We start from the raw sequence: 27,662 nt of genomic DNA, 5'->3' as shown, positions 1-27,662 counted from the left end.
TTGGATTAGCCCATGACTGAAGAGCGGAGCTGATTCGATGGACCGAATGGCCTGCTTCTGCTGCTATATCTTATGCTGGTATGGTCTTATAGACTTTCGCCCGTCAATTACAATGGTTCTTTTCCTTAAGATGCTGTCAGAACACTCTTGGTCAATAAATGGTGCCTGTGCCGTTTTCCCAAAGAAACCTGTGTTTAGGATTTTGTGTGATTACCAAACAATCACGAAAAGATTCTCGCACAGAGACGCCAGAATGTTCTCCTCTTTGACTCCATAGTGAGTCAGGTGGCATCTGACTAATATATGCACCAATTAATAGTTAATGCATTTCGGTACATTTTAAATACTCAAATCACTAAAATATATATCGATGTTCAGTTGCTCCCTAGAATTCTTCGAATTCCACCTACTATTATCCCAAAGTATTCTTTATTACAAATTGCAATGATCGACTGCTGGGTTTAGATACTGCCCCATCTAAATTTCAGGAACCATTATATCATGTGTCAAAGGCTATTGAGGTGGTGTAATGATAGGGCAACAGTCACAATAGTCTGACTGATGAAATGGTTCCCATCCGAAAGAATGTAGGAAGTAAAGTTCCCAGCCTAAGTATTGGATCTTTTCCTGAATCTTTAACAGACCAACAGTTCGACCACATCTGAAGGTCATTCTCAGAAGGGGGCTCTATCTGATAGTAAACGTCTAACTACACAGAGAGATCTGAACAAGAGTCTACATTCTGAGAGCATAACTGGAGCAGAAATGTCTGTCTGGCGCCAGAAGTTCTTCAGTTCAAGACGTTGCCACTGGAACAAAACATCATGCAGTTGAGTCTGAGTTTCATCCATGTCAGCATAATCACACACCTGCTCCGTAATACCGAAAGTATTGCACGAGGAACTGAGCCTTTTCAAAAGCTACAGCTCATAAATGCTATAGTTTCAAAAACATGAACATTCTAGCTGAAAATATTGAACTAAAAGATTATGAAAGTATCAGCCAGTTGAACTCTGACAAGTGGACTGGTGATACAGTGAAACATGAACGTCTTCAAATCTGCAAAAAATAGTAATACTTCTAATTTTCTCTTCTCTGATGGGTAAACAAGCTAGAATTCATTACACTTTCAGATTAGTTATCAACGGAAGCTGAAAGTAAATCTAGGGCGTGAGGGGTGGTAATAGGATGACAATGAAGGACAGATATATGAACGCTCTTTATTGCTTATAGTCTGATTTAACCTGGTTCAATGATATTATGGGTCAATTCTCTGTTCTAGAATATGATGCACCTCAGTTTCCCAGCCTTTTGATATCTGGGCTGCAGTGAGTGAAAGTGTTTAAACTGAATAATTGTACGTTGAACACTATCGAAAAGACCAATTGATTTTCTACCCCTTCCGCAGGCATAAACCAGGACATATTCGGAGTTTATAATCTCTGTCTGGTACTTGAAGTGATATATTTTGTTAACGCATTACAAAAGGTGGTATCCAGCTAGGAACGCCTTCTCACCATATCTTAAAATGCCCTGATCGATCAGGGAACTGTCAATTTCAGTCTTAAATATATGCACGGACTTCCCCACTACCACAATCTGTGGCAGAGCAATCCACAGATTTACAACTCCTTGGCTTAAAAAAAAATTCTTAACCAACTGTTCTAAAGGTTCGCCCCTCAATTATGAGGCATTGCCCTCTAGTTCCGCATACTCCCACCATAGGAAACATCCTCACAACATTAACTTATCTAATCCTTTCAACTTTCGGTAGAGGTCAATAAGGTACCCACTCATTCTTCTAAATTCCAGTGAATACAGGCCCAAAGCTGCCAAACGCTCCTCACAACTTAATCCCTTCATTCCCGGGAATCATCCTCGTGAACCTCCTGTGGACTGTCGACAATGACCACTGATCATTTCTGAGATATATGGGGCACAAAGCTGTTGACAATACTCTAGCGCGGCCTCACTAGATTCTTATAAAGGCTCAGCACCACCACCTTGTTTTTATGTTCTATTCCCATTGAAATGAACACCAACATTGCCTTTGCCTTCTTTACCACAGACTCAACCTGTAAAGTAACCTTCTAGAAGTCTTGCACGAGGACTCCAAAGTCCCTCTGCACCTTTGACGTTTGAACCTTCTCTCCATTTAGATAATCATCTGCACTATTTTTCCTTTTACCAAAATGCATTATCATACATGTCCCAATACTATATTTGTCATTTTTGCGCATTCTTGCAACTTGTCTAAGTCCTACTACCAACGCATTGCTTCCTAGTTACTACCTACCCATCCACCTATCTTCGTACCACAAACTTTCCACAAAGCCATCTATTATATTATCTAAATCATTTACAAACAATGTGAAAAGCAGCGGCCCTAATACTGACCCCTAATGAACATCACTAGTCACCCGCATTCAACCAGAAAAGGCCCATTTTAATCCCATTCGCTGATTCCTGTCTGTCAGCCATTCAGTTATCCATGCCAGTATCTTTCCTGTCACACCATAAGATTTTAACTTGTTAAGCAACCTCATATGTGGCACCATATCAAAAGCCTTCTGAAAATCCAAGTAAATGGTATCCACTGCCTCTCCTTTGTCCGCCCTACCTGTTACTTCTTCGAAAATCTCGAACCGATGTGCCAGGCAAGATATCCCTTCACAGAAACCATGCTGACTTTGACTTTTTTATCATTAGTCTCCAAGTAGCTAAAAAACTCATCTTTCATATTAGACTCAAACACTTTCTCCAAACCACTGATAATTCCCTTGGTTTTGCCTTCCTCCCCTATTCAAGAGTGAAGTGGCATTTGCAATCTCCCACTCCTGCGGGTCCATGCCAGAATTACGAGATTCTTGAAAGATCATGACCAATGCATCCGTTATCTGTTCGGGAACCTCTCTCAGGACTCTGGGATGTAGTCCATCTGGTCCAGGTGACTTATCCACCCAAGTGGTGGGATCCCGTTGGAGGTGGCGGAAGTTACGGAGGACCACTAAGCACATCTTTCCCTCCCCCCCCCTCTGCATTCCGCAGGGATCGCTCCCTACACAACTCCCTTGTCCATTCGTCCCCCCCATCCCTCCCCACTGATCTCCCTCCTGGCACTTATCCGTGTAAGCGGAACAAGTGCTACACATGCCCTTACACTTCCTCCCTTACCACCATTCAGGGCCCCAAACAGTCCTTCCAGGTGAGGCATCACTTCACCTGTGAGTCGACTGGGGTGATATACTGCGTCCGGTGCTCCTGATGTGGCCTTTTATATATTGGTGAGACCCGATGCAGACTGGGAGACCGCTTTGCTGAACATCTACGCTCTGTCCGCCAGAGAAAGCAGGATCTCCCAGTGGCCACACATTTTAATTCCACATCCCATTCCCATTCTGACATGTCTATCCACGGCCTCCTCTACTGTAAAGATGAAGCCACACTCAGGTTGGAGAAACAACACCTTATATTCCGTCTGGGTAGCCTCCAACCTGATGGCATGAACATTGACTTCTCTAACTTCCGCTAGGCCCCACCTCCCCCTCGTACCCCATCTGTTACTCATTTTTATGCACACATTCTTTCTCTCACTCTCCTTTTTCTCCCTCTGTCCCTCTGAATATACCTCTTGCCCATCCTCTGGGTCACCCCCCCCCCCGTCTTTCTTCCCGGACCTCCTGTCCCATGATCCTCTCGTATCCCCTTTTGCCTATCACCTGTCCAGCTCTCGGCTCTATCCCTCCCCCTCCTGTCTTCTCCTATCATTTTGCATCTCCCCCTCCCCCTCCAGCTTTCAAATCCCTTACTCACTCTTCCTTCAGTTAGTCCTGACGAAGGGTCTCGGCCTGAAACGTCGACTGCGCCTCTTCCTATAGATGCTGCTTGGCCTGCTGCGTTCACCAGCAACTTTGATGTGTGTTGCTTGAATTTCCAGCATCTGCAGAATTCTTGTTGTTTCCCTTTAAATTTACCTTGTTTATGTTACGATCCGGACCATTGATTCCCTGTTTTCCCGTGTCCTTCGACTTTGGTGATTAGAGGCAATTGACGCTCGGCTGAACCGGTAGTTTATAGTCTCCGGCTTTCAGCCGTTCGGCGTGAGAGCGTCTGCAAAGTCATCAAAGGTACGGTGTGCCGATGTCATCTGGCGGGAGCAAGCCTAGTCTCTGCCGAAGCGAGTGCCGGTAATTCGCCCTTCCTCACCGGAGCAACCCTGTCCAGTTACCTTGCCGAAGTAAGACTGCAAAGTTTCCTCATCAAGGTGGGTCTGTCGGTTAACACGCCGGAGGGAATCATGAACCGCTGTCTACTGTTCCCGGGCCGAGTCGAGAGCTCTCCACTACCCGGAGGCTCCAAGTCAAGTCCTGGCTCCAGCGGTATTCAAGTTCCAAGTCAAGTTCTGCTCCTGGCGGCATTCAAGTACTGAGTTGAGTCCTGGTCCTAGTGGCATCCACGTACCGAGTCGAGTCGTGGTCCTGGCGGCATTCAAGCACCATGTCAGGTCAAGTTAAGTCCTGTCCCTGGCAGCATTCAAGCACCAGGTCAAGTCAAGTCCTGTCCCTGGCGGCATTCAAGCGCCAAGCCAAGTCAAGTCCTGGTCCTGGCGGCATTCAAGCACCAAGTCAAGTCAAGTCCTGGCCCTGGCGGGATTCAAGCACCAAGTCAAGTCCTGGTCCTAGCAGCATTCAAGCACCAAGTCAAGTCCTTTCCCTGGCAGCATTCAAGCACCAAGTCAAGTGCTTTCCCTGGCGGCTTCCTAGTTCTGAGTCAAGTCCTGGCTCTGGCGGTCTGTGATTCCTGTTCTAACCCCCTGTCTGAATCCTTTCTCTGCCCCACTCGCCTCTACCCCTTGTCTGCAGCCCCCAGTCTAGTTCCATCACCGGAGCTAGATAGGTACTGTCTGGTGTTCATTCATGTTGGTCTTGTCTTGTCTTGTCCTCACCTCCGTGAGGTAAGTCAGGCCGTCTTGCCGTTGCCCCGCGGAGGGTCATGATTCCCGGCCCTATGTCCTGCACCCAAGGAGGGGTCCCGGCTCTCTGTACTGTGTGTGAGTCTCGGCCCTTTGTCCTGTACCCAAGGAGGGGCCCGACTCTGTGTTCTGTGTATGTGTCCATGGTTCCATGTACCTGTTCTCCTGAGACCGAGGCTCTGTTTTCCATGTTCCTCCTCTCCCTAGCCAATGTCATGTCCATGCCTGGTTCTGGGGTCCGAGCCCAAGGCAAGACCCAGGTACTGCGTCCTTGCCCAGTCTCGGGCTCGAATCCCTACCGTAGCCTCTTCATGTCTCTTCTAGTTCTGGGAGCTGATTTCGAGTCTAGCCCAGACTTTTGGTCCCAGCCTAGTCCCTTACTCACTCTTCCTTCAGTTAGTCCTGACGAAGGGTCTCGGCCTGAAACGTCGACTGCGCCTCTTCCTATAGATGCTGCCTGGCCTGCTGCGTTCACCAGCAACTTTGATGTGTGTTGCTTGAATTTCCAGCATCTGCAGAATTCCTGTTGTTTGCGTAGTCCTCAGTCCTTGTCCAGTTCGCTGCTCCTGCTCCTGCCTAGTTCTCCTGATATCGAACAATAAACTAAATTTAATTAACCTCACAAGATGTGTCTTGCATTTGGGTCCACCCTTGCTCCCAATGCCCCGCCAGTGTGACAAGAACACACAATCGAAGACACCCTTTTCCATAGTAGACTCAAGTACATGCTGATCCAAGAAGCCACCTCGTAGGCATTCAACAAATTCCCTCTCTTGCAATGTGACACCAACCTGATTTTCCCAATTCGTTTGCATATTGGTCCTCATTACAATTTTGTCATTACCCTTACTACATGTCTTTACCAGCTCCCTTTGAAATCTTTGTGGTTTGTTTTTGCATTTCTCACATTTTTTTTGTTTTCCCCCAAAATTTGTGTTTTGTTGCACCTCGGTCACATTTAGTTTGTTTTAGTGGTTGCCACCAGCATTGTTCCCTATCCTAATGAGCCCAACAATGCGTAGATCTTCTGGGTAACATCAGATTCCCGAGATGGCGCTCACGCAGTGAGGTCACTTCTCGGCTTCGCTCCGTTACGTTTTTATTTTATATCTATTATCACCTTTATTTAATTTTACTTTTAAGTCTGGATTCTGAACTTTGAAAGGATGAGTAAAGAACCAGCTACAAAACCTAAAGTTCGAGACGCTAAACCTGCAAAAGACGCCGATGGCGACGGGAAAAAAAGAAACCCGATCCTAAACATCCTGAGATAACTTATGAATTGTTTATAAATCTGTTTCGGAATCATGCTGATGAGATACGCCGAAGCTTTAAAGAAGAGATTACGGCAATTATGCAAACTTTTGGTGCGCTTGACCATCAAGTTCAACAGCAACAAAACACCTATCACCGAACTGAAGGAAGATGCACAAAACAAAATGAAAAAAAAAACGAGAGTTTAGAACAAAAAGTTTCTTCGACAGATAAACAGCTGGAGAGTCTTAAATTTAACATTACTGATCTGGAAAACCGATCCAGAAGAAGGTACTTACGTTTAATTGGTCTCCCCGAGGGAGTTGAGACAGGAGACCCTTCAGTATTCCTCTCGAAACTTTTAAAGACTTCGTTTAGCTCTGGATTCCCGGATGATCCGCCATTGCTTGACCGGACTCATCGTATTTTTCGGAATAAATCAGATTCTCAAGCTAAACCGAGACTAGTAATTATCCATTTCATTATGTTCATGTTAAAGAGCAACTCATACGAGTAGCCCGACGGCAGGGAATGATTAAATTTGAAAACCATCAATTCCGACTGTATGAGGACTTCAGTCCTGAATTAATGAGAGCGCGATTAGCTTTCAAACCTCTGATGAAGGAATGATACCAAAAAGATCTTAAACCAAAGTCGCTGTATCCTGCCCGCTTAAGAATTTCTCCTCGGAACAACCCCCGACTTTTTTTTCAACTCTACAAGCGCTGCTCGAAGGTTTCTGGAAGAACTTGAATCAGCCGCCACGGTTTAATTAATATACGATCCTTCTGATATTGGCTTTGGCTTTTCGTTTTTTTCTTTTTGAAAATTGACTTTTATAATTATAAGACTTCTAGTTTTGATCGGTAGTGTTGGTATTCGTTATACTTAATTTTACAGTTATCGGTTATTTTTTATATATTTTTAATATTGTATGTGGGGGAATATTATGTATTTTCTCCCCGTGGCATAATCAAGATGGCGTTTTGCTTTTCTTCTTTCCATTGTACCTTTGTTTTTACCGCGCCATCTTTTTGGGTTCCTCTTCCCATAATAATTCTCTTGCCGGATACGCCTTTTTTTTATACTTAACTGTTTTCCCTTACAAATATTTTACACTGAATATTATGTATTGGTATCTCTTTTCTTTTTATTTTATTAGCATGTTAGTGATTATAACGTTAAGGTATTTTATTTTACTGTATTTGATAAGTTTATTGTTTTTTTTGCTGCTATAGTGTAGTTTTTTTTTAGGTGGTCTTTTTACCAACATATATTTGGGAGCTGCCTTCTGGAGAAATGGGGGTAGATTTAGTCTTAGCTAGCTTTCTGGCCTCTCTTGGCTTCGTGTTAGGGTTCTTGGGCAGGCTTTTTCTTCTTTTTTTCCCCATCGGGCTAATTCTGAACTACAACAATTTCTGCTTTGTTGCAACTTCCGTTTCCTTTCTAAATGCTGGTTCCTCTTCCGGTTACATGGGTTTAACTCTGGTTAACCCTTTATATACAAAAGGATGATTTATGGTTAACATGGCTCAGAGGATTAACTTTGTTTCTTGAAATACAAATGGTCTAAACTATCCAATTAAAATGAAAAAGATTTTTAAAGTATTCCATAGAATGAATGCCCATATTATTTTTGCCCAGGAAACTCATGTGAGGAAAGAGGATAATCGGCGTTTTTTTAAGGTTTGGAAGGAATAAGAGTATCACTCAAACTCCAAAGCTAAAGTGTGAGGAGTTTCAATTTTCATAATACTTCAATTGTATTTGTAAATCACAACACCTTCTCTGACCCGAATGGTAGATTCTTGATAGTTACTGGTTTACTTTTTAATAAGAAAGTTGTTATGGTTAATGTTTATGCCCCGAATGTGGATTACCCTTAATTTTTTTAAACAACTATTTACCTCTTTTCCTAAATTAAGTGATTATATGTTGATAATGGGGTGTGACTTTAATTGTTGCTTAAGTCCTTCGATGGATAAACCTGTACCAACTCAGGCACTACCGAATAAGTTGGCCTCTCTTATCAATTTGTTTTTGATCTATTCTGGAATCTCCGAGATTTGGAGATTTCTACATCCCAAGGATAAAGAATTTTCTTTCTTTTCACACGTACATCATACTTATTCTAGGATTGACTATTTTTTAATAGACTCTCGTTTAGGTCCATCTGTAATTGAGTGTAACGATGATGTCATTGCCATATCTGATCATGCACCATTGAATCTATTAAGTTATGGGATATACCTTCTAATACTAGACAATGGCGTTTTAATTCCAACTTACTTCAAGACTCAGATTTTGTAAAAATTATCAAGGATCAGATTGACGACTTTTTAACTAATACTACGGATGAAATTTCCAGCGGGGTTATACGGGATACTTTTAAAGCTTATATCCGTGGTCAGATCATTTCTTACTTGGCTGGATTGAAAAAACGCACTAGGAATGAAAATTTGGTGTTGATTGACAAGATTAAAGACATCGATAAGCAATATGCCATTGCTCCTAATGAGGAGCTTTACAAACAGAGAGTTGAACTTCAAATGGAGCATAGTTTACTTCTACGATCGTCAACAGAAAATCAATTAATGAAAACAAGAAGTGAGATTTATACACATAGTGATAAATCTGGTAAATTATTAGCTAAACAATTAAAAACAGCCTCGGTTAAATGCCAATTTAATAAAATTTGTAAACCTAATGGTATTTCAGCAGTTGATCATGATGAGATTAATAAATCTTTTCAAGAATTTTATACATCTTTATATCAGTCAGAATTTCTTCATGATTCCGGGAAGATGCAAGATTTTTTAGGAATTTGAACTTTTCGAAAATAACACCCGACGAACGTTTAAAGTCAGAAACACCTATTGCAGATAAAGAATTAATAGGTGCTATTTCTTCAATGAATTCTGGTAAATCACCCGCCCCAGATGGTTATACAGCAGAATTTTTTAAGTTTTTCTCTTCTATTCTTTCTTCCCAGTTGTGCAAAGTTTTTAAAGATGCAATTATTATAGGTAAACTGCCACAATCATTTTATGGAGCTTCCATTTCCTTAATTAAAAAAAGATAAGGATCCTACTGAATATGCATCATATAGACCAATATTTTTATTGAATGTTGATTCCAATTTTTTTTCTAAAATTCTAGTATCTAGGTTAGAAAAGGTATTACCTCAAATTATTTCTGTGGATCAAACTGGATTTATCAAAAATCGCTATTCATCTTTTAATATTAGGAGATTAATAAATATTATTTGTACTCTTTCACTCAGAACTTGAGAATGTGTTATCTCATAAGATGCTGAGAAAGATTTTGACAGAATTGAATGGCCATATTTATTTATTACACTTGAGAAGTTTAATTTTAGCCCGATATTTATATCCTGGATTAAATTGATATATCATACTCCCTTAGCTTCGGTTTTGACTAACAATCAAAGATCTCCCTTTTTTCGATTATTTCGTGGCACTAGACAGGGTTGTCTTTTAAGTTCTTTATTACTTGATATTGCTTTAGAACCTTTAGCAATTGCAATTCGAGGTTCACCAAACAATTTTGGTATTACTCGTGGGAAGGAGATACATAAGTTATCATTATATGCAGATGATTTACTATTATATATATCTGACCCAGAAAAATCCATTCCTGCAACTTTATCCTTGTTGGACAAGTTCAGTAAATTTTCTGGTTACAAACTGAATCTTACTAAGAGTGAACGTTTTCCGTTAAATATGATGGTTCCAATTTATAAATATATACCATTTAGATTTGGTACTGATCAATTTACTTATTTAGGAATTAAAATTACTAAGAAGCGCAAGGATTTATTTAAGGTTAATTTTTTACCCTTATTTGATCAAATTAAAGGTTTGATAACTAAATGGTCACCAATGTTTTTGTCATTAATTCGTCGGATCAACGCTGTTAAGATGATTATTCTACCTAAGTTTCCATATTTATTTCAGGTGTTGCCAATTTTTATTCCAAAATCCTTTTTTGATAATGTTGATTCAAAAATTTCCGCATATATATGGCAGAATAAAAATCCTAGATTAGGTAAAAGACACTTACAGAAGCCCAAAAAGGAGGGTGGCTTAGCATTGCCAAACGTTAGGTTCTACTATTGGGCGATTAATATTCGTTATTTAAAATTTTGAACATGGAATTGGGACACAGTTTCAAGTCCACAATGGGTCAATCATGAACGTAATTCAGTTTCAGGATTTTCATTGGGTTCTGTTTTAGGGACTCCACTTCCTTTTGACTTTTCTAAACTGGACAAACATATGGATAACACAATGGTTAAATATACTCTTCGACTATGGTTTCAGTTTCAAAAATTTTTTTGGACTGAATCAATTTATTTTATCTAACCCTATGATATCTAACCTTCCTTTTCAACCTGCTTTTTTGGATCAAGCATATCTGCTTTTGAAAACAAACGGTATAATACGTTTTTCTGATTTATTTTCAGATAATTGTTTTATGTCTTTTGAACAATTATCTAATAAACATAATTTACCTAGATTACTTTTTTTTAGATATTTACAGATCAGAAACATTTTAAATACTGTTTTTACTACCTTTCCGATTTCATATTCCACTGACATATTAGAAAAACTTCGGATTTAAACCTTTCTCAGAGAAGTTCAATAGTAATTATTTATAATGTGATAAGGAAAATAAATCCAGATGTTTCCAATACGATTAAGAAAGACTGGGAAAGGGAACTTAAACTTACCTTACCTACTGAGAAATGGCAAAAAAAAAAATTTAATTAGTTAATTCTTCCTCTACTTGTGCTAAACATGTGTTGATACAGTTTAAAGTTGTACATAGGGCTTTTATGTCTAAGAATAAATTAGCTCGTCATTACTCTCATATAAACCCTGTATGTGATAGATGTCATTCTGAGATAGCTTCCTTAACTCAATATGTTTCATTGAAGAAATATTGGGACGATATTTTTGATACTTTTTCCACTGTCTTGAACATTGATTTACAACCTCACCCTATTGCTGCCATTTTTGGTTTACCAATGATTGAAAAACATTTGACCTCTTCAGTTTGTCGGGTGATTGCTTTTGTTGCTTTAATGGCTAGAAGATCTATACTATTGAATTGGAAAGAGATTAATCCTGCTACAACATTTCATTAGTTTTCTCAAACTATATCTTGTTTAAATCTAGAAAAAAATTAGAAGTGTTATTTTTGACCCATCTATTAAATTTGATGAGACTTGGAGACCATTTATTCAATACTTCCACATGATGTAATTTGACCCTTGCCAATCTATTTTGTCATTTCAATATATGGGGAGAGGAGCGGAAGTGGCGACACTATTGGTTCTATCTGAGGTATCACAATAGCCCTTTCGTTTCTTTTTTATTCCCTTCGTTTTCTTTAGTGTGGGTAGATTAGTTTTTTTAAAAGATTTTTTTTTCCTTTTCTGTTTTTTTTTACGATATTTTATATTTTATGTATACTCCTTATATATTTTGTTGCTAATCTGTGTGATTTTGGGAAGTTTCTAACTATGTGTTACCTGACTGTAAACTTCAACATTTTTTATTAATTAATATAACCCCATTGCTATGTACTTACTTTTTGTAATGTTTTTGTTGTTGAAACTAATAAAAAGACTGAAAAAGGAAAAAAAAGAAAGATCTTCTGGGTAACAGTAGATGGTTACATCCATCTGACTAGACAGCTGGAGTCTCCTGACTTCCTACAGTTCCGACAGATGAAGGCAACGAAGGCTCTGCTTGTAGACCGTGGTTTGAGGTTTCCTACCTGCTGCAAATTTTGTTGATTATTTTAACGTACATCCTTTGTAGTCCATTTGACATACACTCTGATGGAGCAGAACTAATGTTCTGTCTGATTTGATGGGATAATCTCTCAATCGCGCATGCTTCCAAAGCTCCAGTGTTACAAATACACTCCGAGACTGAATTAAAAAGGGATCTTCCAAGCAGTGATTAAAAAACAAACACACAGGAACACGGGTGCATTATTTCTACGAGATTCATTCGTTGCTCAGACGTGACTTTGCTATCAGCGGCGTGTTTCTGGGACAACGTTGCCTCTGAATTTTATTAACCGCTGCGCGATACCATTGCTCCGAAAGGGACTTTACTGACCGCCAAAAAACTGTGCGGCACTTTGTTTTTCTTTGTTTGTTTATGTAGCAATCTGCACGCTATGAATATTTAGAATAAAAATATCGTTTTTTTCCCGCCATTAGTCCTATCCTGACTCACTTCAATCCCGTTCCCATCCCCCTACCAAATTAGTTTAAACCCTTCCCAACAGCTCTAACAGACCTGCCCGCGAGAATATTCGTTGCCCTCGGGTTCAGGTTCAACCCGTATCTTTCGGACAGGTCATAACTCTCGCGGAAGAGATCCCAATGATCCAAGAACCTGAAGTCCTGCCCCCTGAACCAGCCTCTCAGCCACGCATTTATCGGCCAAATTAACATGTTTCTACTTCAATAGCGCGTGTCACAGGTAGCTGTCCAGAAATGACTACCCTACTTCTCAGCTTTCTGCCTAGGTCTCTAAATTCTCTGTGTTTTCCCTTCCTATGTCACTGGTTGTCACTTATCACTGAAATGCAACCTGCAGCACGGCGAAATTCAGGACCGATCTGCCAGTCCCGGTGTCCATACGAAGTATTTACCCCAAAAGTTAACAATTGCAATGCAAGTTGTTGAAACTCCCGCGTTAATTAAATTACCCCAAATTCAATAAAAGTGATCAATACAAGGCGAGCTTAAAAATCGATCAAAAACGACTAGCGAGGCCAGTGATAAAATCCACCGTGAGATGGGACCACAGGTGGGAGGGAATGGAGAGAGGACGAAGGAAACTCTAAAGAGGAGGATCAGAGTCTTTGGAACGGGCGCAAATGTCACAGGCTTCGACAAACGTCTTCACGTCCACCAATAACGTCTTTTTAATGAATTCTAGTCTGCGTGAAATCCCGGGGTGGGCTGTTATCTTGGATGCCTGCATCGATTTGAGAAACCACCCACATAAGTTCGGGTTGCACAAAAAGGAGGCCGGGAGGAACGTAACTGAGAACTAGAATACTCCCATCTAGTGCGCATCTGACTTCAGAAACAGTGCTCTGAAAGTGTTGGTGCTGACCTATCTATTGAATCAGGAGGAGGATAGTGCCTTGATAGAGAGTCAGGCTTTCGGTTATCGGAACCCGGACGGTAAGTAATGACAAAATTAAAACGGTTAAAAAAATGTCAAAAAGTCTCGTCGTGAGTTAAGTCTATTTGGCGCTCTGGATATAAGCTATTGTTTTATGTTGCATCCATACAACAAGATGAATGCACAGTATCTTCTAACCAGTTCCACTATTCTTCTAGGACCAGTTTAACAACCAATAACTCCCGGTTACCCATATAATAGTTGGACTCGGCTGATGATAATAATTTGGAAAAATAATTTCAGGGATGCAATTTTTTATCGGTGGTAAAACAGTTGGACAAGTTCCCTTTACTCCGATGCCGGAAGCGTCTACCTCAACAACATACGAGAGATCAGGGTTGGTTGAGCAATATGACAGCATTCAGAAAATGATTCTGCTGGTCACTAAAGTCTGACTCGACCTCTGCCATCCACCAGAAACGACCCTACCTTTACTTTGTACGATTAATCAGGGAAGCAGGCCCGATGCTAAAACCCTTAATAAATCTAATATAAAAGTTAGCAAACTCCAGAAATCTCTAAATCTGCTTGACAGAAGTGAGATGGGCCAGTCCCGAACGGCACGAGGTAGCCTTTTTCTTGCTGATAATCGCGAGGATATCTGAGTAGAAAGGGGACTCTCTTAATTTCATTTATATTTTCGAACCCAGGAAGGTCGGATACAGGTTCAGAGATCTTCGTTTTGACCTCGGGCGCTTGGGACATGGAATGGTGATTCTGGGAAACTGAAGGTGGGCAGATATTCTAGCAGTTAGGGAACGAATCTGTAATAATGCCTCTGGACCAGTCAATTACGGAGACATGCTGATACATCCAGGGTACCAAAGAATAAGAGGGATCTCTGTCGAACAAATCAAGCTGTAGTTTAGTGTTTGATCGTGATTTCCAATCCGAAAGCCTAACATTCCGGAAATGGATCAAAGTTTACTCGGTTCAGGACACATCAGGGCAGTAAGGAGATGACCAAGCTTAGTGATTGGAACCCCAATTTGTCATTACACTACTACATCTAAAAAGTTGCCCGCTGAACCTGAGTTAACAAATGCCAGAATGGGAAACTCCTTTTCGATAACATATCAAACAAGAAGGTAAAAGTAACCGCGAGGAAGTACTTATGGGAGAAGCCCCAGGGACCGTCACAGATCTCTCCTCACTGAAAGGTCTCTGGAATTTCCCGAACTCTGAGGCACTTGGGAAGATAATGCTCTAGTTGGCCACGCTACACTCAAAGTCCTCTTTTAAATCTACTGTGGTGTTCAGCAACCGAGAGGAGTGCACTGCCCAACAGCAGGAACTCCATGGCATCCAGCGAGTAGGTCGCCGAAGTATGTGTAGCAGGAAATGATCAGGTGGATGGCCAGGGTAGGTAGTATAGAAGCTGAGGAACTCCAGGCACCGATCTCGCCGTCGTTCTAACAGACGGGTATCGAGACGAGTGGCTAAATCAATTAGGTCATTGATGTCCGTACATAATCGCGAGCTGCCAGTTCATCTTTAAGATTGCCGTTGTCCCACCTATAGTACATAGCCACAGGACCTGTGCCACCCTATCCACTCCCTGGAAGCAAAGTTCAAAATTCGATTGAACAGGGAGAAACGCACCTCGATCACTGCCTTATGCCAAGAAGTCTTGCAGCCGCCTGCTGCCCGCTAGTGGGGTAAGTATACGCTCTCATTCGGGTGCCGATAAATGTTTCAAATCTTTAAAGCTTGATAGGTCCAAAGGTTCAAGATTGCATTATCAACGTATAGAGCTCTGAACTACTTCTTTTCCGGATGGCCATGAAACCAAGAAAATAATGAAAGGCAACAATGGACCAATAAAGAAGTCCTGGTTCTCCTTTTCCCAGTTAGCTGTTGCTCATTCCAGAGCTTTACTGGACGGGGTGGTGGCATAATGTAAGCCACTTTACTTCGTTCAGTTGGAAACCTGTGCTGCATCAGTTTCAACAACATACAGCACTGGGCTATATTCCCAGCACGGCCCGGGACTGTCATCAAAGCACCCGGCATTAGGCAAATTTAGGGAGCAATCAGCACTACCTCCCACCACCCCCACCCCGCTCATCCACGATTGAGGTGTATCTGATTCCTTGGGTTTGAGTTTTTACCTTGATAGCCGGGAGAGACGTGACCATTTCCTGCTGCTGCAGATCGTGCCTACTAAGCATCGCACTCTGCTTTGTCAGATCTGATCGGATGTGGTATCCTGCTGAGTTCATTCTCCGCTCGGTCGTACTGTCAGGTCGTACGAACGAACTCAAGTCTGGGAATCACAGAGACGTCGGCAATTCAAACAAAACAGAAGATTTATTATAGGAATTAACCAGCAAAGCTAGTAAGAAATCAAGCAAATTATACAGAATCTTGAACTGAAAACACTTACGCTACGAAGAAGAACTCGGTCAGAGTTTCACCAGAAAATGATCCACAATGACGGAGCAAAGAGGGGTTGGCATCCCCACAACCCCCCCCCCCCCCCCCGAAATGCACCCTGGAGCACGTAGGAACGTAGGAACAATCAGACAGCCCCGGTGTCCAGACAAAGCAACAACCCGAAAGACAACAACTAAATGCAAGACCTTGAAAATCCCGTGTTAATTTAATAGCCCCAAATTTGAATAAAAGTGATCGCGACTAAAAGAGTTTTAAAATGCTGATGATACCAAATGAGACAACTGCGAAACAAAGTGGCAAACCAGAGCTGGTCCAAAGGCAAACAATTCAACATACGAGGGGTGATTGATAAGATCGTGGCCTAAGGTAGAATGAGTCAATTTTAGAAAATCTAGCACATTTATTTTTCAGCACAGTCCCCTTCTACGTTTACACACATAGTCCATTGGTCATGGAGCATACGGATCTTGGACCTCCAGCAAGTGTCCACAGCATGAGTGATTGATAGGTTCATGGCCTAACGTAGAAAGAGCTGAGTTATACAGCTCTCGTTACATGCACATGCAGATCAACTCTTTGAGTGATTATGGAGACCATAGGCCACGAACATATCAATTACCTCTACTGTGGACACTTTCTGGAGGTCCCAGATCCGCATGCTCCACGACCGCTGGACTGTGTGTGTAAATGTAGGAGAGGACTATGTTAAAAAATAAATGTGCTAGGTTTTCTAAATTAGACTGCTTCTTCCTTAGGCCACGAACTTATCAATCACCCATGGTAATATGTAAACAATCTAAGAGACATTGCATACCCACGGGGCTTCTCGCGAAAATGTAAACCCCATACACACTGGGGACAGTATCTTGTTCTGGTTCTGAGAAGTTAAGTCCAGGACAGATCCTTGAAAATACTGCACCCAAGAATTAGAAGCTGTTGACTCTTTCCACCACTGATTTTTCTTACATGGCTGATGTACTTTTTCCCGACTCTCCGTTTCTGCAATCCACAATTAATTCCTTGGTCCTGCTGACACTAGGCACGAGGTTTTCCTACAACATTACTAAAGCAGTCATTCTATCTGGCTCCTATACGCACTCGAGCTGTTGTTGGCTACACAGTATTGTTGTTGGCTTCAGTATTCGCTACAGAAAAGGATCTTGGCGATTGTAAGGATGACTTACAGCAGACTGAAAAGCTTGAGCATATAGACATATTAAGAAAGAAGACGTGCTGTAGCTGTTGGAAAGCATCAAGTTGCATAAGTCACCGGGACCAGAAGAGATATACTCCAGGCTACTGTGGGAGGCGAGGGAGGAGATTGCTGAGCCTCTGGCGATTATCTTTGCATCATCAATGGGGACGGGAGAGGTTCCGGAGGATTGGAGGGTTGCAGATGTTGTTCCAGTATTTAAGAAAGAGAGTAGAGATAGCCCCGGAAATTATAGACCAGTGAGTCTTAGTTCAGTGGTTGGTAAGTTCATGGAAAAAAATCCTGAGAAGCAGGATTTATGAACATCTCGAGAGGCATAATATAATTAGAAATAGTCAGCATGGCTTTGTCAAAGACAGGTCTCGCCTCATGAGCCTGATTGAATTTTTTGAGGATGTGACAAAACACATTGATGAACGTAGAGCAGCAGATGTACTGTGTATGGATTTAAGCAAAGCATTTGATAAGGTACCCCATGCAAGGCTTCTTGAGAAGGTAAGGAGGCATGGGATCCAAGGGTACATTGCTTTGTGGATCCAGAATTGGCTTGCCCACGGAGGACAAAGAGTGGTTGTAGACGGGTCATATTCTGCATGGAGGTCGATGACCAGTGGTGTGAGTCAGGGATCTGTTCTGGTACAGAGGAGACTTACAAGGATGTTGCCTGGATTGGGGATCATGCCTTATGAGAATAGGTTGAATGAGCTCGGCCTTTTCTCATCGAAGCGACGGAGAATCAGAGGTGACCTGATAGAGATGTATAAGATCATGAAAGGCATTGACCGTGCGGTTAGTCAGATGATTTTTCCCAGGGCTGAGATAGCTAGCACAAGAGGGCACAGTTTTAAGGTGTTTGGAAGTAGGTACAGAAGAGATGTCAGGTGTAAGTTTTTTTACGCAGAGAGTGATGAGTGCATGGAATGGGCTGCCGGCGAAGGTGGGGGAGGCGGATACCATAGGATCTGTTAAGAGACTCCTGGATAGGTACATGGAGCTTAGAAGATTAGAGGTAATCCTATGTAATTTCTAAGTTAAGGACATGCTCTGCAAAGCTTTCAGGGCCGAAGGGCCGGTATTGCATTGTAGGTTTTCTATGTTTCTAAAACCCCGCAACCCTTTCACATCTAGTTGTGAAAATGGGCGAGAAATTAAACAACTTAATAAACGACTACAGTCCAGAATCATTCTTACATCGGTGATACTGGATTCCAAATTTGAGTGCTCTACAGAGCCGAAGCTCTACAGAGCGAATGCTGAGTGGACATTCCATCGCGATGGCGGGCTGAGATTTCTCATCAGAAGATAGTCAGTCATTATGCAATGAAGAAATAAAGGGGACCAGGGAACAGTGAAATTGATAGGACCAGATGGCAGATTGATTATAGTAGGACCCACTCTTCAGAGCTTATGGCATCTTTGAGTAAGCGGCTGTCGTACAATTACAGGATTTCAATGCACCAAAACATGAGAAACGCTTCATAATGAAATTACTGTGTCTTTGTTATAGCTTGGCCTAAATCTGGAGCATCACTTCTCACCTCAGTATAATTATGAGTGTTACTTCGTCAGAAAGATTACTGCAGCTCAGGAATTAAGCTTATCTTGTGGTATGGTGCAGTCTCCAAAACTCAGCGTTGGGACCATTGGTATTTACAAAACGTTTCCCAAAATTTCGAATCCTTTATTCACTCTTACCATCAGGTAGGAGATGCAGAAGACTGAAGGCACACACTCAGCGATTCGGGAACAGCTTCTTCCCCTCTGCTATCCGATTCCTGAATGGACTTTGAAGCTTTGGACACTACCCCTCATTTTTAAAGTACAGTGCTTCTGTTTTTGCACATTTTCATGGTCTAGTCAATATACGTAATCGATTTACTTGTTTATTTATTATTATGTTTTGTCTTATTTATTATTATTAATATTATCATTTTCCTCTCACTTTCTGCTAGACTATGTACTGCATTGCTCTGTTGCTGTTAAGTTAACAAATTTTACATCACATGCCGGTGATAATAAACCTGATTCTTAAGTCGTAAGGTTGCAGATAGTGACAATTTCAGAAGCGTATTTAACTATAGCTTTTGAGATAATGTCCGCAGATTGGTAGAATAGCGCTGCTTTGCAGACGAAATATAAACTGGGCAACGCAGTAATACGGTGTATTGGAAAGAAAAGCAGACTAGAAATGTTAATAACAACGAGACTTGAGTCCAAACGGTATATGGGAACAGAGAGCTATGGGAATTTGTGCATCCATTGCTGGATGGACCAGTACGGTTAAGAAAGTGATCACCAGTCATGAACCATTCGGACCAGCGATGTGAGCCGGGTACCGGCAGGTCTCGACGCATATGAAAGTTATTTATTTGAGTTTATTAGAGTCGTTTACCTGTAACTTTTATCATTAGATTTTACTGCATTTCACGCCTGTTATTTGAAGACGGTTTCCTAATGCTTCTCACCCTAAAGTTACTATTTTTTTTATTTCAAGCCGCACGAGGTTCCTGTGCTTTATGTTCTATTTGAGGTTATTCTGGACCAGCGTTCATCGCTGATTCCCGGATCGAGTTCCGTGTGAACTACCGTTCTACGTGTTGAAGTCGTGATTAGGTGAGCTCTGAAACCCCGAATTATATTCCGAAAAACATTTTCATCCTTTATTTCTACTGCTGAATCCTGAGTTTACTCCGCACCTTGGTCCGCTCGTCTGAAGACCGTTAAAATGTCGGACTTAAAATTAGTCCCGACTGCACAATACATGGAAATGATTATTAACTGATTTAAAAATATTGTATGGGCCATAGCAGGTATAGCTGGCTCCATTTCATTACTGCATATTGATTAATTCTTCCATAATATGGCCATAACTGAACTGAGAGCGTGGTCATTAGCCAGGATGAATTTGCACTTTTTCTGTACTAAGTATATAGTCGTGAAATTATAAGCAGTATTACACGCATATTGGACTGTCTCAGTACTTTTATATTTGTATGTTGTAGCACTTAATTTTTATCCGCAGTTATTTTGTAAATAATACTATTCTTTTGCACTTCTGGTTCGATGCTAATTGCATTTCATTGGTTTTGCATCTGTACTCGGCACAATGACAATAAAGTCCAATCTAATCTAATCTAATCTATATGAATTATTACGTGGATGCTAATGTTCCAAATTTACTAGAATAGTATGTCACTGTGACTGCGGAATTGTTCAGAATTTGGTCACATAAGTTCACTCATTGGTTCCATCAGAACAGGTTAATACCCCATTCTGGCAACCATGAATTTCGTATCTAAGCCACTTTAAGCCGTGTTGGCTTTTCTAACAGATAACTCTTGAAGACCACGCCGATTGCTTCCTGTCCTACCTTCAGTACATCTTCCCGATTTGTTCAAAATAGAGCGCACTGATTCATCAGCAAAACATACCAGTACTGTGGATGAATTCAGGAATAAGATTCCTTAACCTTTTTAACTTAATGTTATCAGAATTCCTCAAGTGTGGAGTCAATATTGGGCAGTCCCAGTCTGTGCCAATGTATCGCGGATGCTGCTGGGTCTGTTTCGTTGGTGAAACGAAACATATTTATGGATGATAATGAGGTACACAATGTATTATATGTGACATATCCACAACCTACTGCTTGACTGATCAGTGATACACATTTCTGAATTGAGAGAACAGTCTCCAAATAAATCCAAAACTGACTGGCTGCGAACAATTATGTCTTATCCGAATCAAAGCTTGAGAGTCTGCATTGGCAGAAATCGGTTATATACCCTACAGAAGAGTCGGCGACAGAAATCCTACCCCGAACTCCATGTGGCAAGATATGAACAGCTAGAGAGCGCAAATTATTCAGGGATAATTTCTTTTCTTTCTTAGAATTTATAATAGGCCAACTGCCTCGTCGGCCTCTACAGAGATTGATCGAACAAAATGGAGAAATGCTTTTCTCCCATTAACTTAAAGCACGATGAAGTACAGCATATGTAACAGAAGGGGAGCTCAACGTCCCAAACTACTACCCGGCAATGAGTTCAACATATTTCCAAACCTATGAGAGAGATACATTGACCTCATTTACCCCCCAAATGCATAGATATGGAGTGGAAGGAAGAATCCCTCTCATGCATTCTCCAAAGGGCTGTCATAGCAGAGGAAGAATGCAGGCAGGTTAGAGAATTGAAGTTAATGCAGAGAATTGTGAGAAGCCGAAGGAATGGGGCAAGGAAACATTGAGTGAACTCTACATTTTCAAAGCCACGACGGAAATAACAGTGGATTACATAATTCCTCGTATTTGGCAGAATATACCGAAAGAGTTGGTGAAGCATATAGGATCTTAGATTTCATAACTAAACAGTGCTAGCGCAATCCCTCCGAAGGAGTTTGAGCCATCTAAATGCGGATAAGGAAACCACCAATTCCACAATACTCCCAAATGCATATCTACTTTATTCAGGATTAAGTTGTTAGTATTGAGATATAAGTAACCAACAAATTTTACCGGATATTAATAATTATAAAGCGGCAGATACTTGAGCCTAATCTTGTACGTTAGATCCTGATACTGATATGATGTCCAGAAGTAATATAGGTGGCGTGGAAAAAGAAAGGCTGGCTTTGTCAAAGGATAGTAAGAAAATAGGAAAGAAGAGGCGTGTGTTGGATGGGCAGACAATGAATAGCCTTGGCAACACTCGGATCAACTCCATCCACTTGACTGGTAGAGGCTAGAGCCGGCACCCCATCTTCCTGGGATCAGGTTTGATCCGGATATGTCCCAGTCTGTTGGCGGTGTGTCGTCTGCTCGTCTTTCACAGATAAGGAAAAGCCAAGTATTGCATGGCCGATCGTGCCACAATCCGTTTTCGCTGACCAGGGCACAATCTTCATCTGATGTTGCATTACCACTGGGTTGACCGCTTGCCCAGAATCTGAGTGGAAAGGGAGATGTGGTGAAAGACAATAGACATTTAGATAACTTATTAAAAGCAATTACCTTACACCGGCAGCCGGAGGTTCCACTGCCGACGGATGGTTACACATTTAGCGGCGACAACACTGACCGCAGAATTGTGATTAGAAACATAGAAACATATAACATAGAGAACCTACAGGACAATACAGGCTCTTCGGCCCACAAAGTTGTGCCGAACATGTTCCTACCTTAGAAATTACTAGGCTTACCTATAGCCCTCTATTTTACTAAACTCCATGTACCTAAGTGTCTGTTGAAAGACCCTGTCGTATCCGCCTGCACCACTGTTGCCGCAACCCATTCCACGCACTGACATTTCGTCCGTACCATCTCCCCAGCACCTTAAACCTGTGTCCCCTTGTGTCAACCATTTCAGCCCTGGGGTAAAAAAGCCTCTGACTCTCCATACGATCAATGATTTTCATGATTCGCCACCATAGTTTAGCATCCGTTGTTTGTTCCTGAACATTTATTTGTTTAGCGCTTATCATTTATATACAGACGCCGATTCCTCTACTCCATCCAAACTTCCAATAAACACCGGGACATTGGGGATGAGAGGTTAAAGTGAAAACCCGACTGGTTTGACGTAGTGCGCCACTTGAACTTCCACTAGGTCCCCCTTAGAGCAAAAGAGCTAACTGAGTGGATCGCCGACTCACAGAACAGCCACACTGCATTTTAAATTGGAAAATGAGCTTGTAAAGGTAATTGATCCTCCAGTGGAGGAAGATATAGTGATCAAAACTCCTTAAGTTTTAAGATGGATATAGCTAAAGATAAATAGGAACATTACAAAAAGCATTAAATTGGGGTAGTGCAAATGCCGAGAGTGTGAGGCAGGATCTATCGATAGTTAATTGAATGTAGCTGATTTTGAGTAAGTCCAGGCCGATTTGTAAAAGTTGCGTGAGGAGTTTAGGACTGATATGAGCCATTAAGAGGTAAGTACAAGAGAAGACAGGAAGAAGTAAGGACAAGAACATCAAAGTAATTGATCCCTGGTTGAAAATAGGCTGTTTGGATTTGGGGTTGGCTTGTCCACCGAAGACAGAGATGTTCTGGTAACCGCTCTTACTCAGCTTGCAGGTCTATTACTCCTAATGTTCTTCATGGATATGTACTGGGGTCTCTGATGATTGTATTCATATATTTATACCTGGCTGGAATAAACACTTGGAAGGGTGGGTTATTATCTTTGTAGATGTCACAAAAATCGCCAGCGTTGTTATTAGTGTAGATGATAGCAAAGTGTACGACGGGATATAGATCAGTTGCAGGTACAGAGAGACAAGTGGAAGATTGATTTCAACCTGATAGGTGTGAGATGTGGCAGTTTGGGAGATCAAGTGTAAAGAAAAAGTAGAGAGTTAGAGATATGTGCCTTGACAGACCTTGGCGTCCAATTTCATAGCTCCCTGGATGTGGCCGCTCTGTTTCACAGTGGGAGAGCAGCGAAGGGTTTCCTGCATTTGTTAGTCTAGGCACTGAGTTCAAGAATCAGGAAGTAATGCTGTAACTTAACAAGACTTTCATTTGGTCGCACTTTAATTATTGTATTCAATTCTTTTTGCTCTATTTCAGGAAGGATGTAAAGGCTTTGGAAAGGGTGCAAAAATGTTTACCAGGATGCTCCCTGGTTGAGGTATGTGCAATAAGAGGTTCGGCAAACCTGAGGTGTTCTCTTGCAGCAACGGAGACTGAGTGGAGACGTGATTGTAGAATATAAAATTACAAAAGGCATAGATGGACCATCAGGTAATTTTTCGCAGGATCAAAATGTGCAATTCTGAGGAGTATGCATTTATTGTAGGAGGAGGAAACTCGACGGAGTGCTTCACAAAGAGTGGTAGGTTCTTGGAATATTCTGCCAGGGCCGGTTAATGAGGATGATGGGATAGGCGTGTGAATTTATACGGAATTAGAGATTTTGAATATGTTCATTCTGAGGAAGGTATTAGTGAAATTAGGCACCATTAGCTTCATTAGTTAAGTACAGCATCATGGGCCAAAAGACCTGTTCATGTGCTGTAATGTTCCACCTTCGAAATATCCTTCCACTTCCCACTCGAAAATTCAACAGGGAGCAGAATGTCTCGACACGGGAACATCCAGAAGTAAACTACATTCATAATCATTTGGATTCCTGAAGGGAGGTGGCAAGGAGGATACACCTTATTCCTACACCATCACAACAGTGGTCAAGTGAGTGTGGAAGCAATGGTAAGGTGCATACTGGCCTCAAAATGCTTCAATACCACTCAGAAAGAAGAGCAGGACCCGACAGCTGTGAACAAAGCAGTCATGTCTCCATTCATCTTACAAATATTTAATTTCCTGCACTTGTTTTTTTTTCAGAATTCTGAAAGAAACGTTCTACCTCCAAAATTCCGCTATTTTGATGGAGTTTCTTCCAATTCCTCATCAAATAGTAAGGCTGATCACCCGCTTAATCACTGCTTTGTGTCATACACTCTGGAATATCAATGCGTCCATACCCTCCTACTGAATATAAATGTTTCTCGCATATCCCTGTTTCTCTGGCTTACAACCTCATATTTCATCACTTATCATTTCATCTCATTCTTTCACTAACTCTCTGTTCCTGTCTGCGTTTTTGAGTGTTGTCGAGGCTGTTTAAGGCTGTTTTGAGTATTTCTGTTTAACGTTATAATTTCCTATGCTTATGGCACTTGGCTTTGATTGTGTTCTTGTATGCCTTTTCAATCTTTGCGTTTTACCCGCCTGACAGCATTGTGTCCCCAGAAGCACCGTTCCTGTTCTTCCTGTATAAAGTTTGGATCGCCTTTGATCTTTCCAGTGCAATAGCAAACAACAAGGGCGTATTACTGTGGTTCAGCATGGCTCAGTCACGACAGCTCAGGCGCTTTTTGGTTTATCATCTGAACAGCGTCTCTTGGCTCTGGGTCTGTATTTACTAGAATTCAGAAGAATGAGGGGGTGATCTCATTGAAACCTATCGAGTGGTGAAAAGGCTTTCATAGAGTTCATATGGAGATGATGTTTCCTATGGTGGGAGAGTCTCAGATTAGAACGGAGATGAAGACGAATTCCTTTAGCCGGTGAGCGATGAATCTGTGGAATCTGTAGAGGATAACTCTTTATGTATTTTTAACGCAGAAGCTGTTATATTCTTGACTGGTCAGGGCATGAAGGGACGCGGGGAGAAGGCAGGAGATTGCATTGCGGCTGAGTGGAAAATTGGAACGGCTATGATGAAATGGCGGAGCAGGCTCGATGGAGCAAATGGCCTGATTCTGCTCCTATATCTTATGTTTTCTTTTTGATTTTATTGAAAAATCCATGAGGCGCAAAGTTATGGTAAGAATCTTGCTTTGAATTTAACTGCAGTACGGTCTGGTAGCTGAAGGGAACTATTGTATAATACTTTGCTTATGTATAAACGCGGAATACACACTAGGGACGAGATTCTTAGATACACCTGTACACCTGCTTGTTAATACAAATATCTCTAATCTGTAATCATATGGTAGCACCTCAATGCATAAAAGCATGCATACGTGACCAAGAAGATTAGTTGTTATTCAGATCAAACATCAGAAAGAGGAAAGAAATGTGATCTAAGCGACGTGATCGAGCAAGAAACAAACAACACAGATCCAGTGAGCGGCAGTTCTGTGGGCGAAAATGCCTTTTTAATGGGAGATATCAGAGGAGAAAGGATAGACTGGTTCCAGCAGACAGGAAGACGATAATAACTCAAATAGCCATGTGAACAATAGCGGGGTGCACAATAGAATGTTTGAACGCACAACATATATGACATTGAAGTAAATAGGCTATGGCAGCGGAACACCATAAACATACAGTCAGTGGCCACTCTATCGGGTGCAGGTGCTGCCTAATAAAGTGACGACTGAGTGTGTGTCAGAAAGAGAGGGAAGGGATATAAAAAGAATGTGTCCGTGAAAGGAAAAGGGAAGGTGACTTGAAACTGCGAGTTGGGGCAGAGGACAACATTATTCACACTGCACGAAATTCTGTAATAAAGGGGGATAATAGCATACTTCAGGAGACTGCAGGCGAAGGTTTTTCACTGTGCGAGGTAAAAATATACTCACTTGACACTGGATTCATAATCAGTGCCGTCTACCCAGCGCCATTTCCCTTCTTCGGCGCTGTCATGGAGTCCAATCCAATGGTCACAATTCGCATTCAGCCGGATATATTCCTGCCAGATACATAGCAATATATTCACATGATTAGATTTGCCAGTCTTCGCGGCATGACTAACTTATTTGCTCAGAGTCGTCAATCCAGTAGGGATCACATACAAACGTTTCTTTATTTGACTAATGCCTTGTTACAGTGCAAGATCTTGTGTTCTTTTAATGTAAAAAGACCTACAGTTAATACAAAGCGTTCCTCGGCTCTGGCATTCTCCTACCAATCAGAGACAAGTCAGTGAGTGAACCAGGTCTCTCCCTCCAAACACTCGTGATTTTTTCACTTCTGTTCACGGGGAACACTCATGTGTCCTTTGTCCATCCCAGGATGCTGGACAATACCAAGCTTATATAGGGATTGACAAGCATTTTTCAAATTCACCTAAGACCGGTTTCAACCTCAAATTTGCCCATGGCGAGGCAGTATGAGCTCAAGCCAAATATTTCCTTGTATTGTCTGTCGTTCAGCCCTTGTCCAACCTGCACGTTATTCACACTGAGAGACCAGATTAAGATTTTCCTTTCTCTCGTGGATAATCAACCACAAACGGTTCAGGAGCTATAGTGTGCTGGGAGGGGCTGGTATCTTAAATCACCCTCATAATATGTGATCAGCTACATAAATGAATGCCTATCCCGAAACTCAGATTTTACCGCAGTCCCAGGAGAACATTCAGATACGAAAGTTAAAGGCAATTAATAAATCAATCAGCATCTATTCAGTAAGAATAAACTCTGCGTGTTTCTAGGAAATGCTGCAGCAGCTAACTGATCCAAGTTTTGAAACATAGTTGTGAACAGGATTGACATCATTGTCTTCAAGTGTCTGCAAGACTGTCGAATGATCCCCGAGGATACAACAATATTCTTGTAAGAAATTTCGGTCTGCATATTAAGGGAGATGGCAAAGTTATCCCAAACAACAAATCTGGTTGTTTACAAATAATGATTATTGGGGTTATCACTAAGCAGTGATAGACGGTCAGGCAGTTACGAAATCCTTCCACTATGTTTAGTTTTATTTTCTCCCTATCTGGAGAAATAATTTGGAGGTCTCCTTCTCCCGACCACAGGCTGCCAGCCTGAATGGCCATCTGGGAAAACCTGCAGCATCAGACTACAGATGAAGAGTGGGACTTGGGTGGTACGGGGAGGCGGGTATCAGAAGAGATGGGAATTAGACGCTGCGATATTACAGACAGTAAGTTTTTCTTCATTTTTCTGGGACATGGAGGACCTGTTGGAGGTATGAGGGGATCCAGGAGTGCCCCTATTAACTGTTTGGAGAGAGACATTTATCATTGATGGTTTGTTTGGAAAGGAGGGAGAGACAGAGGTTTTTACCACCGATATGTTGCTTTTGAAGAGAGAGAGAGAGAGAGACGAAGATTAA

The sequence above is a fragment of the Mobula hypostoma genome, chromosome 29 (assembly GCF_963921235.1).
Source record: "Mobula hypostoma chromosome 29, sMobHyp1.1, whole genome shotgun sequence".
NCBI lineage: Eukaryota > Metazoa > Chordata > Chondrichthyes > Myliobatiformes > Myliobatidae > Mobula > Mobula hypostoma.
The sequence above is the reverse complement of the archived record's forward strand: the minus strand, read 5'-3'. Positions refer to the sequence as shown.